Here is a 19,753-nt window from a genome sequence, read left to right on the forward strand (position 1 = left end):
ATTGGGTGTCTATGTCGTTCCCTTTCATGGGTAAAAAATTGCCAAAAATTCAAATTTCGGGTTTTTTTGACCTAATTTATCCTCTTGGATGAGGTGTTATTATCCCCCCTTTGATGAGGTGTTATTACCCTATATGGATATATGTGCATATACAGGGTCAATTACCTTTCATAAGACATGGGTATATTTGTGCACCCCTTTAAAATTTTGGGAGGAGTACAATAGCCCACCCCTTAAATTTTGGAAATCGCCCATTTTTACATATTTGGTATAATAGTATAGGACCCTAATATAGATCACTATAAATTTGGGTGGTCTACCTCGTTCCCTTTTAGGGGTATAAAATTGCCAAAATATAAACGTAAGCAATACGTTGTATCACGTGTTTGGTTTTTTGACCTAATTTATTCCAATGGATGAGGTCCTATTACCTTATATGGATATATGATCATGTATAGGGGTCCATCCCCTATTATAAGACATAGGTACATTTTTGCACCCCGGAAGGGGATTCGGTATCATAGTACTGGACCCTAATATATATTACTATAAATTTGGGTGGTCCACCTCGTTCCCTTTTAGGGGCCATTTTGTTCCGCTTTAGGGGTGAACATGGATACAGTGGTCCACCTCGTTCCCTTTTAGGGGGCATTTTTGTTCCGCTTTAGGGTGAACATGGATACCTTGGAATCGTCCCGAGTTTGATTCTTGGAAATGTTGAATTTAACGTCCCCGCGAAAACGGTGAGAAATGATAGGACGAAACATGAACTTACTTGACTAAGGATTAAAGCAGGGACCTCATACAGTAGAGACAAACGCTAAACGACCGTACACGTGTGTTGATTATTATGCAATGGTCCCGAGTTTGATTCTTGATGTTAGTTTCAGGAAATGTTAACGTCCTCTTGAAACGATGATGAGAAATGATAGGAGGAAACATGAACTTACTTCGTTGTGGATTGAAGCAGGAACCTCACACGTTACAGACAAGCGCTGAGCCATCGTAATCCATTCAGTGCGAACAGTTTCGCGTATGAAAAGAAGACGAGCAGATTATGTTACATTACACATTTCAGTGCGAGCAGTTTACACTAGGTTTATGTTTCATATAGAAAGATAGAAGATCTGTGTTGTCATCTTTTTACTTCGTGTGCGACTTTGACCTTGAAGAAAACCTTGCTGACTCAGTGCTAAGCATTGGCGTATACACATAATCTTATTGTTTAGTTGGCTGTATTTAGAGATGAATCAGACATTTAAGGATGTTGGTTCGAATCTAGTTGTGTTCGCTGTAACTCAGTGCCTGAGCGATACTTACCGAAATTTTCCAGTGTTGCCAACACTATCAGAATGAATCGATTCATTTAGTCGGAGCAGTTTCGTGACGAAAACTGATTTTTGTTTGTACACAAAATTTTTTTTCTGAAACAGAATTTTGTTTGTACATAAATTTTTTTCTGAAACAGTTTTTGTTTTGTACCCAAAAAATTTCTGAAACAGAATTTTGTTTTCGTACACAAAAAATTTTTCTGTAAACATTTTTTTTCGTACACAAAAATTTTCTGAATCAGTTTTTGTTTCGTACACTAAAAATTTTCTGAAACAGAATTTTATTTTGTACACGAAAAAAAAAACGTTCTAGAAGAAAAATTTAGTTTGATTTTTTTTCATAAAACATTGATTTATTTTATCGGTAAACTGATTCAGAAAAAAGAAATTGAAATCGCAGTACAGGAAAAGAATTTGATTTTAGGATGTGAAATAAAACACAGAATCATGTTTTTGTACATTTATTTTTAGCAAGTGAAATAGAATACAGAATTTCTTTTTCTTCAAAGGAAGACGTGTCCGTGACGGGTACAAATTCTGTAAAGAGAAAATAAAACATATGAATATGCATGGCAATATTTATTTTGTTTCCTGTGAAAGAAGAAAAAACAGATTATTAACATCGAACTAACTGATCAAGAGAGAGTGAGATGAGAAAAGAAACGCAAATGTGACGTACCTGAATTCCTTTTTTTTTTCTCCACTGGTTTCTGCAAGGTGATGTCATCTGAGTTTGTCTCCACTGTGGCCTCGTTGAAGCATGTCCCGTGTTGCGGTTGATTCTTTGCCATCTTTGAAAGGTGATGTTGGTGGAATTAGGGAAAAATATGGCTGTTATTCTGTTCTGGCTTTTTTATACCCATAGGGCAATGTCTCGTATGTGTCTGGTATTAATCGGCGTTTTTTATAGTTGAAACTGTACTTCTTTTCTTCAGGTTTTGTGACAAGCTGATGATCGTGGGTTCTGTAAATTTTGTGCGGCGTGCTAATGGATATTTTTTCACTCGATTGATTTATGATCATTTGCTCCAGACTATTGAAATTTAACTTTTGACTTGCAGTATAATTGAGTGTGAATCCACGAATTTTGCATACATAACTGGTTGATTTCGTGTCGGGGTTGTAGATTTCCAAGGCGTACTGTTTTGGGCCACCAGACACGAATTTTTTAATGTATGCTTTTGGTCCAATTGATTCCAGTTCATTTGACATTGAACCAAGAAATACTTCTGGCTCTATTGTGGGCTGTGATGGTCGCTGCGTGAATATTACGGAATCTGTATCGAAATATAGTACTCTTTCTTGCAGCAATTCTAAATATTTGTAGAGTTCCAGACGAGCTTGGCACGTTGTAAATGCTCCAAGGACAACATTAGCATTGTGATTTTGTACTGGAACATCATCTTCATACTGCCAATAAAGGTATAACAACGAATCATTAACAGGTAAAATTTGGTTGACTTTTATGTCTGGAGCAGTTAATTTCTGATACAGTTCTTTGGGGTCGTTAATGATGGTCGTTTGGCTGAAATTGTCTCTTATAGCGAGTCGTCCCCAGAAGGCATTCAAACAGAGTTTTGCAAGACTACGACGTGCTGAATTTGTCATTATATTTGCTGCATCCAAAGTTATGCCTTCACGTTGTTGTACCATTTGAATATACTGCTGCTTTTCTTCTTCGGTGACGCAATTGGCGGGCCAACCAGAAGCTTCTAGCTTCGATTTCAAAAATGTGTTAATGTATTCGCTGAATAATCCGCCAGTCTTGGTTTCAGGATCATATACGGTGATGTCGTAATCCCAAATTTCGTAAATTTCAATGACTTGATACCCAAGTTCAATGGCTTTTTGAATTTCATAGGACACCCACGTTCCTGTTAGACTTCGTTCACTGTCCGAATGTGCACATTCAGAATCTTGATTTAATGCTGTGGCACAGGCAGCACAAAGTGGAAACAACAACTTCTTATTTGAGCGAAATGGCAGTACTGGATGAAACACATTTCTGCTAGGCAAAATCTTCAACTTGACTAATCCATTGACATCTTGAATGTCGGGCATTTCTGGATCTCCCTGTAAATATATTCGTGGATGCCCTATTGGATACCGTCCACATTTATTCACATAAGGATACAGGGAAACGATATCCAAGAATTTTATTTCTTCGCCTTCATTTTCATTTGCGACGTGGTACAATTTAATGGCATTAACACGGCCACCATAGAAGCTGTCTCTTGGATTTAATGGTGTCTTATTAGTATAAGGATGTGTGCTTAAAGAAGAGGCCAATGCTGGATTGGATTTTAACACTTGACGAAATTCACATTCCCACATTTCATGTACTTTATATCCCATGGATCGTAATAATTTCATTTTACGCTGTGTTCTCTCGTAGCGATAGTTCATCGTTTCTTCGGAGTTCTCATAAATGGGCTGATCACGGCCTGTAGGGACACACAGAGTACAGCCATGAATTCTGCAACCTTGAAACTCATACACGTGTTCCTCTTTAGTGTCGGGATCTTGGTAGTAGCCGTCCAGATGAAAACCAGCAACATAAACTTCTTTTCCTCTCGCAGCATGTAGAATTGGATGGCCCTCTTTTTCTTCCATGTAGGCAAGCCACTGCAAAGCAATCCGTGACTGATTGTTTCTGTGACGGTATCCTCGTGCAGAAAGAATGCTAATAGTATTGGGTTTTAAGAAATTTCGTCGAAATACTAAATTGCACGCACTCGCCAAAGTGATAGCCTCCAGGAAAGGATTGACGTGAGTTTCTTGTTCAAAAGTGGTCATGAAGGATATACAAGCCATTCGAAGTACGTTGACGTCCTGGACACAATAGTTCACCAATTCTTCTTGGAAAATAAACGTATCGTTCTGGTGTTCGTTATACCATGTCATGAATTTTTCTCGTTCATCCACTTTCATTTCATCTGCACCATAATAATGGATGTCCGGTAATTTTCCCACATACGTTTGATTTGCAGCAGTATTAAAAAAGTGTGGAAAATATCCTTTGGTCGCTGGTAAATGAAATGCCTTGAATAATTTACTTAAAGCCATTGGCATGAAATTTAAGGAGTCAATAAACGATAAGTGATTCACTTTCATGCTTAAAATTTTTGCTCCGTTCAAGATCAAAGTAGGTTTCAATTCATGTTCTTCCACTAAAGATTTAAGAATAAAATGACCATCATATCCCTTAGAGTTATGTGCCAAAGATACAATAACTTTGATGTTGGGTCGTGGTTGACGTAAATACGCAAGAAAGGCATTGATCGGATCATCTTGAAAAATATGTTCCCGCTGTCCACAAACTTCACACGGATGATGTATATCTTCATCTTGAACACAGTTGTAACACACTTGTTGGGCCACCAGTAAATTGGGCTTATGAATGAATGTGTCTTCATCAAAGAAAGTATCCTGTGTGGCTTCGATATCATAGAAGACAATCATAGCCTTCTTGGCGTGTAACACTGATGGAACTCCAGGTTTTAATTGAGTCGTATCAGGCTTCATGTAGCATTGGTGAGTAGACGTAACGTGTTTATGGCACACATTACAAAAATAATCTGTACAATCATGTTTTCTTTCCCCTGTATGGACAAACGAATAAATGCGTAGACATTTGGCACACTGTTTTACCATCTTGCATATTGGTTGGCCCTTATGATATGGTACAGTCAGATGATTTGTATAGCATGTTTCACCATAAAATTCACGATTGCATTCTGAACACTGTTTCTCCGTATTGGTCTTACTGCATGGCGGTTTCTGCAAACATTTCTCACACATGGCCGAACAGTTCTTGACGTGTGCAGTGCGATGATCAGATTTTTTGTGGCATGCAGCACAGTAATAGTTGGTAGAAAAAACAGACGTTAATGACGTGATGATGTCATAATGAGAATTGATGCACATTAAATTGATTGGAATTTTGTCTTCGCCACCCGGTCCTTCATACAGAATATCTTCTCCGGAAAAGCTGGTGTATACGGTAAGTTTATAATTTGTCAAGTAGCGTTGCAATTGTCGCAATTCTTCCACGGATCCCCCATGATCTAAATTCACTGATGATCGAGACAAAAGTTCATGTACGTGTGGAATAACAACAAACTTGAGCTGTTTGCGATATTGATTGTACAGTTTCTGATTTGTATCTTTATATTTCTTTAGGCCAATAGCAATCACAATTGCATAAGCCAAGCAATTCTTGTCGGTGTTTTTTACTCGTAGAATGCCTTTCTTGCATTTTAATAATTCGTCGTTTGATAAAAGACCTCGACGCACCAATCCAAATCCACGGGGCACATCCACATGATGAAAATGGACAATGAACGGTTCGTTCATGAGAAAACTATCGTTACTTTGAAGAATGCGATCAAAGGAAGCCCATAAAGTCTCCAGTGTCAAATTACTTGCACCCCGAAAAGATAAATAAAACGGTTTGTTCTTCTCATCATGAGATAAAATAGATAATCCAACCATCGATAATTCGTCGACATTTTCCAATAAGTAATCCAACATCTGTTGAAAGGAGGCCTGAACCCACTCAACAATATCGGTCTCACTGGTCGGAGCATTGATTTGAATTTCAAGCATTCGTCCTTCAAGATTAAAACGCCGATAATGTCTATTGATTTCTCGCAAGACAGTAAAGCCAGAAGTAGCCATATTCAAATAGGAAAAAAAGGTAAGGTAAGCAAAAAGGAATAGGCAAAGAAAACAAATATCTAAAACGAAAAAAAAAACACGAATTAAAATTGAATTCAGAAATCGCTAACACGTTTAACTGTATCAAAATGACTACACGATCATTCCTAAAAGAATTATCATATCTCAAATAGTTCTACTGTTAAAATTTTTATTGTCGTCATACTGGAAATCAAACCTGGGACCAACATCAACATTTAATGACCTAAGTTTCTGTAGTGATAAAAAAGAATGAATGAAATTGTTTTCCTACTCAGCTGAGAGAATCATTGTAGTAAGCATTTTCCCTGACACTGAACTTTAAAACGTATAACGAACATGAAACGAAAACAAAATCTCATGCGTTTGCTTTTCTCGAGCTAAGGCAAGGAAGACTCGAATTCGTTTCTCGGCGGGAGATCAGATCCCACATTAAACTGAAGGTCCACGTCTCACGTTGTGGGGGAACAAATTCGTGCGTAGTTTTTTTTTTTTTTTGAAAACTAAAATTTTGTATACGTTAAAGGTAACTTTCAGAAAACTGAGCTAAGTGGTTAGCATTACGCACCTCTGGCCCGGGTTCAACACCCAGTATGCGCTCAGATTCAACATTAATCTGTATTCCTAGCCCCACTACTGAAGGGACGCTAAACCAAAATCAACAAATTTCTCGCGCTTACTTCTAATGTGTGGGATTCCTAATTCGATCCCCGGTCAAGTAAGTGCGGGTTATTCTTTCATTTGCTAAATATTTCATGCTAAAATAAAACAGTGATAACAATGTTATCCTCATGCAAAAGCACTCCATTGATATTAAGAAAACGCGGTTGATACTTACCTCAAATTCAAGGAACGGAGTAAAGTCACGCTGACACAAGAGGTACACTTCGTTCATTCACGATCTTCGTGGAAGTAGGACTTGAAAATGAAATTAAGAATTTTATTTAGATCTGAAACGTGTTCAAGTATAAAGTGACATCACTATCAGCCAATCAGAAACGAGGAAATTAATAAATGACATCACGAAGAACCAATGAAAACACAGCTTTTATCATGTATCATGAACCGAAACGTGATGTAAGAAACAATCTGATTGGTTGTGACATTATTCACGTTTTTCTCCTTACACATCAATCGTTACGACATCTAGTATCGCGATTCTGGTCATGACATCATACCGTTGACTCGTTAGTTTCTTACGACATTCAAATTAAAACATCTAAAATGTGATTCTTTTTCCTTAAACTTGATTGAAAAGTGTAACAATCATCGATATGTTACGAAACTGTCTTTGACATGAATCTAAAGTTGAGCTTTAAAAGTCCGTCAGCTGAGAAAAGTGCTGATGTAGTATAAGCAGATTCTGCAATTCCACAATAACAAACTTCTATGCGTAACAACGAGCAGAAATGTGTAGTAATGGAACATAATCTGTTCATGTTCTTTTCATGCGTGAAATTGCTCGCACCAAAGGTGCATGGCGACTCGGCGCTTATTTCTGCGGTGTGAGGTCTCTGCTTCAATCCGCAAGCAAGTAAATTTATGATGTTTTCTCATTTCATCATTTCTTATCGTCATCCTTTCAATTAGCTTCGAAGGGTGTGAAAATTTCCTAACACTAGCACCAAGAATCAAACTCGGGACCATTGCATAGTAATCAACACACGTGTACGGTCGCTTAGCGTTTGTCTCTACTGTATGAGGTCCCTGCTTCAATCCTCAGTCAAGTAAGTTCATGTTTCGTCCTATCATTTCTCACCGTTTTCGCGGGGACGTTAAATTCAACATTTCCAAGAATCAAACTCGGGACGATTCCAAGGTATCCATGTTCACCCTAAAGCGGAACAAAAATGCCCCCTAAAAGGGAACGAGGTGGACCACTGTATCCATGTTCACCCCTAAAGCGGAAGAAAATGGCCCCTAAAAGGGAACGAGGTGGACCACCCAAATTTATAGTAATATATATTAGGGTCCAGTACTATGATACCGAATCCCCTTCCGGGGTGCAAAAATGTACCTATGTCTTATAATAGGGGATGGACCCCTATACATGATCATATAACCATATAAGGTAATAGGACCTCATCCATTGGAATAAATTAGGTCAAAAAACCAAACACGTGATACAACGTATTGCTTACGTTTATATTTTGGCAATTTTATACCCCTAAAAGGGAACGAGGTAGACCACCCAAATTTATAGTGATCTATATTAGGGTCCTATACTATTATACCAAATATGTAAAAATGGGCGATTTCCAAAATTTAAGGGGTGGGCTATTGTACTCCTCCCAAAATTTTAAAGGGGTGCACAAATATACCCATGTCTTATGAAAGGTAATTGACCCTGTATATGCACATATATCCATATAGGGTAATAACACCTCATCAAAGGGGGGATAATAACACCTCATCCAAGAGGATAAATTAGGTCAAAAAAACCCGAAATTTGAAGTTTTGGCAATTTTTTACCCATGAAAGGGAACGACATAGACACCCAATACTGATAGAGGTACATATTATGGTCCTAGGCTACCACACCAAATTTTTAGATTTGGCAATTTCCAAAATTTAAGGGGGATGGTCCTATGTACCCCTAGGTCATTGACCCCGGGCCACGTAACCCAAAAATGGGCGCCGGGCGCCCGGGGCGCAAATTTTTGGCGGCGGCGGGCGTCCCCTAGGTCACTGACCCCGGGCCACGTAACCCCAAAATGGGCGCCGGGCGCCCGGGGCGCAAAATTTTGGCGGCGGCGGTGGGCGCCACGCTCCAGGGGGCGGAAAAATTTGCCTCAAGTCATGCAATTACTACTCCAGTGTTAGTCCATCTCATCAAAGGGATAACAATCCGAACCGCATGAGCTTCTTCCGGGAATCGAACTCTGGTCTCCCACGTTAAAGACGCATACGCTAACCGGTTAGCCACGGAGAAAATCCAAAGTTTTCGAGTTTCATATTAATACTAATACTAATTTATACTATTACTGGGGTCTACTAATTCATAATGTAATAGGTCATCAAGAAAGAGATCAAACCTTGTTTTGGTAATTTTATACCCATAAAAGGGAACGAAACAAGCCATCATAAGCTCCAAGCTAAAAATCCCAGTTCAGTGACGTCAAACGAACATATTAGCTCGAACCAACTACCTCTAATTCATTCATACCAGTAGAGGTGCGGTGGCTCAGTTGTAGAACGTTCACCTCTGCTGTATGTGGTCCCTGGTTCAAACCCAGCAAAATAGTTTTCTGGCGGACAACATTATGCTACATTTCTCCCATACTTTCATTCATTTCTTATCGTCACCGTCTCCTTTAGCCTAAACGGCATATTCGTGGGACGTAAAACTAAAGATTTCATTTGCACCCGTGTTAGTCCATAGGATAACAATCTCCAAATTTTATACCATAAAAGGGAACGAAAAAAAAGCATTCATAAACCTGTACTATTTCATAACGTAATGAATCATCAAGACCATATTTTTAGTAATTTTAAAGAATCATCATGACCTCTGATCCAATACTCCCAATTCAATGACGTCATAGCAGGGCCAAGGTAACTCTGACTCATTTACACCAACGTGCATGGCCCCTGAATAAGCATAAGCAAAATTTCAATAGGTGACGCAATCCCCGGCCAAAGCATCCCTGATTCATTCACTATGGTCCATGGGGACCCAAAATTGGATAATCAAAAGTTCGGTAGAGTGGGGCCAATACTACTCTTGTCTGAAGATTATAAAACAATGGAATCCGGGAACCGACATGTTGGAAACACTTGCATGGAATCATGATGTTTTGTGCTTCTAACATGTTGGAATAGATAGTAATTACCTCTTAGCCTTTATGTCGCACTTGCAAAACCTACATCGGGCTTTTGTTGGATTTGAAAGAATTTCCAGGATCCAGTCCTTGAATTCATTTTCGACGAGCCATTGTTTCCGAAACCTCTGTTGATACTGAGGAGGCATTTTTTATTTATACATAAAAAGTCCACAATATCCGAAATGTATTAACTAGAAATAAATGTTTATAACTTATTCAGACGCACAATTAGTATTTACGACTCACAAGATTTTAAGTAAAAACAAAAAAATATATTCTCATTTGCAACACTCGAAAGAAACTAGAAACTACAAAAAGATGTTTATACACTACCAGTAAGCAGAGAACAGAGAATCATGTGACTTCATGTGTTCAAAATTTACAGAAAATAAAATTCACATTTAATTTTCATTTCCAAGTGGTAAACAACATAGTGGGATAGTTTTTTGAAGTCATGAACTAACATTTATAATTAGATCTATTTGTTTCCTTTAATAAACTAAAGCAATCTATGTGGCTTGAAGAACCAAAGTTATTAAATTTATATTAAAAAATTCACATTCTTGCAATGAAATGCGAAATTAAAATAACTAAAAAGTAGCTAACGAAGTCGTTATCGCAGCGTAATTTTTTCGAAGTATTGTTGAGCAGCTGTAAATCTATGGAGTAGGGAGAGAAAAGAAGAATTAAAAAAGTAGGTTTGTTGAGTAATAACACCTCCCCTGTCTTAAGAAATCAATTTGTACGAATGTATATAATGACAAATAAACACATTTATTGACTTAACACTTTATTTTCAAACAAAAAATATTTTTAAAATTTATTTAACGGCTAATAAAAAAAGGCAAAAAATGGCAAAAGAGTTTCATAAAAAAAAAAGCTATATTTAAGGCTATAAGCATTTCGTAGATTTGTATGGCTAAGTGTCCTCCCAAATATGCTAGATTTAGCCAAGAATAGGCCAAATTGGCATCACTGCTCATAACCCTACTCCTACGAAAACACACTCGAGCATCCGGGAGAAATTACAAACATTGTTACTAGGAAAGGCTCTCGTAGACGCAGGGTGCCGGTACCGTAAAAAATTATTTGGTTTCGATAGATGACTCGGCCATGACATTGGCGAGTTTCAGTAATGGTTCGCGTAAAGGCAACGCTAATTTTGTGATAATCTACATAATAGTTATAAAACATTTACATCGCTTAAAATAAAAACATGTTTCCATCAATATCATACTCTATTTAAATTTCAATTTTACCGTATACATTTTTCGGTGTTAATAGAAGATTCTTTCTAAAGACAGCGGGCATTTTAAGTTATGGTTTGCGTAAACGCAAAGATAATCACCTCGCCGTTAAAAAAAAAAAAAAAGTTTTTGAAAACGAAAGCAGGGTGACAGTGCTCAAAAGGTAAATACTCAAATCCCAAGCATAACTTTCGTATTAATGTTTATTACGTATTTTAATCACTATTTTTTCATTCCCGATGTTCGCAAACACACTCTATAATAAAAACTATAATTTCCAACAATTTCAAGAAGTTAATACCAATTCTAAATTAATCATTTATATTTTAATTATATTATCAAAAATTACGTTTAAAATATGCAAAAAATTTAATCTTCATTTCCGAAAATTTATTCGAAACAACATAGGCACTCCTTGGCCAGCACACAAAATACCGATTAAATCACATTTCCGTACTTTTACAACCACACTCAGCAGTCAACATATGTTAAAATGAAGAACGATCTGAAAATCATATCTCACATAATTAGCTCTGGCATTTAACTTTTGCTCTTCACTTCAAATACAAAATCATTTTCTGTATCAAGGAGAATCAATCAAGCGGAAAAGCAAAGAAAAAAAACATTTATTATTACACATATTTATTCAATTTAATTAAAAATTTAAATATTCCAATTTTTAATTATGCTCCAATAAAACTTAAATTATACCCTTTCTATTATTCCATTTCTTGTTGATTTCACCTATAGTCAACAACCTATACAGACATTATTAACCTCGCATGCCAAGTATCCAGCTATTCACATTCCTTTATTTTTCAGAAGACAATAAAACAGGAAACCACACTCAGCAGTCCGCATATGTTAAAATGAATAATGACCTGAAAATCATAACCCATATAATTAGCTCTGCCACTCAACTTTCGCTCTTCAGTTAAAATTTAAAATCATTTTCTGTATCTAGGAGAGTCAATCAAGCGGAAAAGTAAAGAAAAATACATTTATAATTACCAGTGGCGTATTTACGATTTTGTTTTGTACGGGGCTTTGCTAACTTTCGGGGGGGGGTGCTTTGCCTGAAAATGTGAAAATTCAGTAAGATATTTCATATACATTACTATAGTAAGTAAGATTTCGGGGAGCTTAAGCCCGGAAGGCCCCCTAAATACGCCACTGATTATTACACATATTTATTCAATTTAATTAAAAATTTAATTATTCCAATGTTTAATCATGCTCTAATAAAACTTAAATTACACGCTTTCTATTATTCCATTTCTTGTTGACTTCACCTATAGTCATTATCAGACATTATTAACATCGCATGCCAAGTATCCAGCTGTTCACATTCCTTTACTTATCAGAAAACAATAAAACAGGAAACCACAATTAGCAGTCCGCATATGTTAAAACGAAGAACGACCTGAAAATCATAACCCACAGAATTAGCTCTGCCACTTAACTTTTGCTCTTCAGTCGAAATATAAAATCATTTTCTATATCAAAGAGAGTTAATCAAGTGGAAAAAGCAAAGAACACATTTATTATTACACATATTTATTCAATTTAATTATTCCAATTTTTAAGCATGCTCTAATAAAACTTAAATTATACCCTTTCTATTATTCCATTTCTTGTTGATTTCACCTATAGTCAACAACCTATACAGACATTATTAACCTCGCATGCCAAGTATCCAGCTATTCACATTCCTTTATTTTTCAGAAGACAATAAAACAGGAAACCACACTCAGCAGTCCGCATATATTAAAATGAAGAACGACCTGAAAACAACACCGAGAACGTTTGAGAAGTGATTGCTTACACCAAGATCAGACGAAAAGAATGAACCAACGTGGTTGCACAGATGCTTCCTTTCCGTGTTTTAGGCAGCCGAAAACATGAAAAAAAAAACTTTAAAGGTCCATGGCTCCAACGCTATTAAACATACAGCAGTCGGGTCAAGACTTTATTTAGGATCTAGTATGTGCCCTATCCAAATATCTATCTTTCAGAATCCTGCGGTACTTTCGCAACAGTTTTTATAGAGGTAGTTGGTGAGTGCTTTAAATTATATGCTACACTGCGTCTGTAAATATTGTTGCGCGAGTAACTTAGGATTGTGATACATATATTTTTGGATAGCATACATATAGGTTCCTAAGTGAAGTCTTGATCCGACTGCGGTAGGCTCCATAGTTTTGGAGCTAAGGACCTTTGAACTTCATTTTTTCATGTTTACGGCAGCCTATAACTCCGAAAGGAAGCATTTGTGCACCCAGGTTGATCTATACTTTTCGTCTTATCTTGGTGTCAAGACTCAACTCCCAAATATTTTCGGTGTTGCTTTGAAACATCCTGTATAAACGAAATACCACACAGACACTGACTAACTCCATAAATAGAAGACACCCGTTTGTTCATATAATTTGAGTTTAGCGTTACCTTCAGCATCGATGTTAAGTGAGACGTTACCCTACAGCTTAACGTGGGATCTGAATCACACAAGCTTGTGCCACCGGACGGTGTGCTGTGGAAAATCAGCGCCCAGGGCGAAAGTATTCGGCGGCCCCCATCCTACATATGAGTGAGGTCGGCAGACCAGCTGCGAAGTGTAAGGGGCATCATGGGACTTAAAGCCTAAAGATTTCATTTCATTGTTTTTATACATAGTAACACATAATGTTACTCTTGTATTTTGTTTCACTTTAAGGCCAGTTTTAGACGAAAGCATTTATCGTAGCATTTCTCGTAGCAGATGTGCTGCCAAAAATCTCGTATAATATTCTATGGCATCAAAAGTATATTGTGCTTTTACACGGTAGCATTTTGATAAGCATTTTGTGACGTAGCAAACAAATCACTGGAGAAGAGCACAATTATGGCTCCAAAACTAAAAACAGATATTTCAATCACTATTCCTTCTAAAGTCCTTTTTCGCATATGGTTATTATGATACAAAGGACTTTTAACGGTGCAGTTATACTATACAGATACATAGATTTTAAAATTTACAGAAGAAATTTCTAATGTTTTAATAGGGTAGTGTATAAGTAATTGAAATATGGTGTGCACTTACATCTGAGATGCGTATTTATGTGGAAATATAGAAATTAAAGTCGAACCTGAAATGCACGTAATTATCAATAAGCTGCCATAAAATTTTGGCAATTCTGTAATTTCCCCATTTTGTATCGAAAACAGAACCCAACCATCCCCTTCGGGGCTTCTAACCCATTTCCACTACTGCTGCTGCTACTACTACTACTACTACTGCTACCACTACTACTCCTATTCCAACTACTACTACTATCCGTTCCTACTCCTACTCCTATTCCTACTACTACTACTACTACTCTTACTATTACTACATCTACTGCTACTGTTACTATTACTAAGTACTCCTACTACTACTACTTACTTCTACTACTATTACTCTTACTATTACTACTACTACTACTATGAATACACCTACTACTACTTCTCCTCCTCCTCCTCCTCCTACTACTACTACTACTTATACTATGGATCCGTATAGTAAAACTACACGTTACCACCTCTTAAAGTGAACCTGCACCGGAGAATGCAAGAGCACACCAATAAATGAAGCGAAAAAGTTTTTTTAAATGAATTTATGTGTGTATCCGTATAGTAAAACTGCACGCTTTTAACTTTGTACAAACAAGGATGTTCCTCATATTTTTTAATCAACATAATAATAGTATCCCTACTCCAACTCATTTTTCTTTACTACAGTTCAATTTCCCACACATCGCTTCCTTTTAACACACCACGGCGCTGCAATCGGAGCAGAAATGCTGGGGAAAATGCTACGAAATAGAGCAGGTTCTATCGACAAGAAATGCCATAGGATATGCCATGGCATGGGAAATCCTATAGCATTTGCTACTTTACACGGTAGGATATTGATGATACGATTTTTGCTACAAGAAATGCTACGATAAATGCTTTCGTCTAAAACTAGCCTAAGAAAAAGAGGGAAAAAGAATGAACAATTTAAAAGAGAAGACGAATAAAACAGGCCCGTTATGATAGAGGCAAAAGTTACAAGCTTCCTTTTTTATTCTGCGCCTTTCGTTTCACACCAACTTCCGCTGCACAGCAGGTAATAGTAGGCACGTGCCAAACACGCCTCTTCAGTTGCTTTATATATATTATATATATACTATGCTATATATACTATCTTCAGAGGCTCGGTTCCTGTCTTCCCCGAAACCACAAACAACACTGAAATAACCTCAACCGAGAACCTTTCCGCTGTGAAAACCCATCTGTCAATCTTGTATAAGGAAAGAATCTGATGGTCAGTCACTATTCTACTTTTTTTTCTTTCTGTCAGTTTTTTAGAGCCTTTTTACAAGACACTTTTCATTGCCTTTCCCGTTGCCGCGAAACAGGAGCAATGTAAAACAATAATCATAAATGTCGGTCCCGGTTTGATATCCAGTATGATCGACAATAAAACTTTTTTAGCAGAAGGAATATTTGAGAAACGATTTATAAAAACTTTGAATGATAATTATTATAGGATTGATAGTGTAAGTACAGAAGAAGCGTCTTATATACATCAAAGGCTTTCCCGATACAGCTGTAAGTTAAGTAGTATGTCCTAAAGATTTTGAAATGTTTTAAAAGGAAGAGAAAGTCTTGTAGTGTTAATTGGTACAAAGGTAAAAGTAGGTGAGGATCTTCCTAGAGGGTTGAATGACATAGGATGAGGATTATGGCCTTTCGTGTTTTCTGGGCCCCACATAGCTTCAGAAGAGTGCCCCTGTGTTATAGAAGGGTCTTGTAGTGTTCATGGACCTCCTATGGCTTCCATGGCTTCAAAAGAGTGCCCCTGTCTTGTAGAAGGTTCCCATAAACATGAATTATGGTCCCTGACTCATCCAAAAATGTTTTTCGTATTATTTTACTCGAACATTATGTGTGATCGTATTAAAAAGTAGTTTTTGTTTCCTGGTGTTTTGAGTTCGATACCAGGTACTATATGAAAACATTAATGTTAAAATATGTCTATTGCCTCCTAAATAGTTTGTGCACCCGTGAAACATGGTCCGTAGCCCATCCAGAAGCTTTTTGTTCCTTGATTTTAAGAGTTCGATTCTAGGTAATGTATGAAAACTTTCTTGTTAAAATGGTCTGACAACGATCCTATGGCTTTCATATATAAAAATATTACTTTTAGAACTATTAAAATGTAGCCCCCTCATCATGTAGAGAGAGAGAGAGAGAATGCTTGTAGGGCCCCCCAGCACCCCAACATATGTGAAAACAGTGATCTGTTAATATAAGCTATTGCCGGGAATCGAATACAGGTTAGGGAAGAAAGGAATAGGGTCGAAATATTATTCATTTATTTTTCATTTTTTTCATTTGTTTATTTGCTTAGCAAATTCTGAAGTGTCTTTTAATATCTCGTAATAATAACTCGAACAATCTTATTTAACTTGCATTATTACCAGATTCGCTTCCTTTTTGGAAGCTCTGCTTATGCACTCTATCGTTTTTCATTAAAGGAAAACTCAGAGGAATTATATTCCGAAAATACTAAATGTTGAGATCGTATGAACTCGCTGTTAAAAATTCGTATGGAAAGTCGATTGGAAATGATGTTTCGTACGAATAAAGAAACTTGTTTGTGGGGGACAATCCGAATCACATGAGCTCTCATCGCGACTAGAACACAGGATAGGGAAGGGAAGAAGGAATATTTAATTAATTTATTTATTTTTAAACCTCTCGTAATTACACGTTGTATACTTTACTTCGTTGAAAATACATCGTTGAAAAAAACTTCGTTGTATACTTTACTTCGCTATAGACCTTCCGTTTCGCTGGATTGCTGAGTTCTAACTAAAGAGTATAGCGGAAAATTGTGCTAGTGAGAAGGAGAAAGCGTGTATGACGTACGAAACCTGTCATCACCCTGTGCTGTTGTTGACCTTTCAATTTACTCCACCGTCTGTTAGAGGAAAAGTGTGTCGGAACCTATTAGCACCCTTTGGTGTAGCTGATATTTCATTCACAGCGTTAGGAATGAGACTTTCACTCGTACCTCATGTATTGGCACAGAGATGAAATGACTGATTACTTGAAAATGAGTATTGAAACTATCTGAAATTTTTTCTGAGAACATTGTACTTGTAAGGCCACTTACCTTAACTGCATTAGCAAATGACATTATCTCATTATCAGCCTTTGTCGTCATCACATCTTAATAGCATTGCATTGCAGTGAAATGTTTAACTGAGTTCAATGTACGAACTGGACATTATCTGTGAATAACATTCTCAATCTATGAAAAGATGTCTGAAATATTCCAGAATACTATGTACCTGTCATCTTCAAAATTTAACTGAATATCTAAATGCTTTTATCAAGATATGTTGTCTCTTAATTGATGGTTACTGGATGTAGAAACATTTGCACATGCAAACGCCTTCCCTCCCTTATGCACTAAAACTTTAATAAACTAGAATTCCCAAAGTGCAATTTTGTCATTTTGAAATTTTGTATGAAAACATCTCTGCATTTTTCAGAGAAAATGTACTTGCTATTCGAATTAAAGATGGTTGAATGATAACCTGTCCTGAATAAAGGCATATACAAATTTTTACATTTACCTTATAACTTATTAGTATATTTTGATACTTAACGTGCTCTATATATTGTTTTTTCTGTGATTGTTTATCTGAAGTCTTTAAAGGGCAGGCGCGTTAAAATCAATAATAAGTGAGTTAGAGAAATACAGGATGGACCTAGTAGAAGTTCAGGAAGTTAGGTGGGAAGGAAATGGATCTGTGAATTCCGGAAATTTTACGTTATTTTACGGGGAAGGATATAAAAATCACCAGTTAAGAACAGGGTTTTTCGTTCGCAAACGAATATTACCAGCAATTAAACGAGTTGAATTTTTCACTGACAGACTTTCTTTTACTACTCTTAAGCGACGGTGGTGTGATACTATTGTTTTAAAGAGGGTTGAAAAAAACGTTTTTAAAAAAACAAAAAGAACGTTTTTATGTTTAAAACATTTTTTGTTTAAAACGTTTTAAACGTTTAAAACAAAGTACTTTATTTTTAATAAAACATGTTTAAAATGTTTATTTTGTTTAAAACAATAATCTAAATAGGCATATATATATATATATATATATATATATATATATATATATATATATATATATCACATTTTTACACCCTTAGGTATTGCTTGTCATCTACATTCAACCGCTAGATCAAATTTCGGGAACTTCCCTAATCTCAATCCGTTCAATTCCGGAGAAAGAAATCGGGAATTTCCCGATCTCCGTTCACGGAATATGTAGTTTAGTTTCTTTGTGTTACGTTCTACTGTTCGTCTGCATTCTTAATCTTTAAACGCCCATTGACGCAACTGCTGTGTCAGGGCTATAACCAGAGATGTGCGTCTACGCGTAAAAAACGATAGTTTACGTTTACGTGTCAACTATGCGTAGTCAATGTAAACAACGTAGACTATGTAGAATATGTCAACAACGCGTAATTTAATAGGGCATCGTGGACAATAAAGGAGCTTTATTTTGTCGTTACCTTGCGAAATTGCGTACAAAATAAAATGCCTAGACCAGCGAATAGTAACTTTCGAATAGTTAGTTTCGTCTAGATGAAGGAAAATGAAAAATATTATGCATTTTGTAAAATATGCAAGAAAAAATTGGCAAATACAGCATATTCAAGACTGAAAGCTCACAAATGAGAATTAGTTTTGTAAATTTCATTATAAAAGCAGTGCTCGAAGTGGAAAATCTAAGAAAGTGGTATGTGCAGAGGAGAGTAAACATACAGATTAGATAATTCCCTCTACTTTTTATATGTTACTCGTTTCCGTAATCTTTCGTTGCACGCATATTTGCGGATCTCAAACGTTTCAGATATCCTCTGATCTGATTGGTCGATACAGATACGATATTACAAGACATGATCTACATATAGCACAAAGTAAAGGGCAAATGGTGTCGATTCTGGTAGGCAAGTGGGCTAGCGCGACATGCTAGTGAAGAAAATGTTTTTGGCGTGGGTTCAAATCCTGCCTACGGACAGTTTTTTTTTTACTACTTTTAAAAATGTTTATAACACTTCTTTCGTTAAAATAAGATTAAAAATAATATTCAAAAAGTGATTTAACGATCATTTTTTAAAAATTTTCATTAAACTTCTTTTATTAAAATAAGTTTGCCCTTGTACTATATAGATCCACAGCAAATGTAGTAGTAGTACGTTGCCCTTGTACTATATAGATCCACAGCTAATGTAGTAGTAGTAGTAGTAGTAGTAGTAGGAACGGGTTAGAAGCCCCGCTCGGGTTGTTTGGGTTCTGTTCTTGACATCAAATTGGCAAGAATGCTGAAACGTTTGGGATCGGCAAAAAAATGCTCGCTGCACCGAAGCGAAACAACTGAATGAGGAAATATGAACAATCGAGCAACGAAATTGTTCCTTACATTTGATAGTGGATGTCTACATAGTCTACACGGGAAAAGATGTAATGTAGATTACGTATAGATTACAGTAGACAATCGCGTAGACGTAAAATTATAGTTTACGGCACATCACTGCTTTAAACCTCAATGGCTCAGTCTTAAACCTC

At 36.6% G+C, this 19,753-nt stretch overlaps 1 long non-coding RNA gene across 1 annotated transcript; it reads right to left on the reverse strand.

Annotated features, from left to right (window-relative positions):
• Window positions 1–1,776: 1,776 nt before the first annotated feature.
• On the reverse strand, window positions 1,777–2,071 carry LOC145672854 (uncharacterized). Its single transcript, XR_014128690.1, has 2 exons — window positions 2,011–2,071; window positions 1,777–1,868 (listed from the first exon to the last, which is right to left on the reverse strand). It is a non-coding gene; the product is annotated as an uncharacterized LOC145672854 (long non-coding RNA).
• Window positions 2,072–19,753: the final 17,682 nt, after the last annotated feature.

The sequence above is a fragment of the Thermobia domestica genome, chromosome 16, assembly GCF_964235325.1.
Source record: "Thermobia domestica chromosome 16, izTheDome1.hap1.1, whole genome shotgun sequence".
In the NCBI taxonomy this organism is placed as follows: domain Eukaryota; kingdom Metazoa; phylum Arthropoda; class Insecta; order Zygentoma; family Lepismatidae; genus Thermobia; species Thermobia domestica.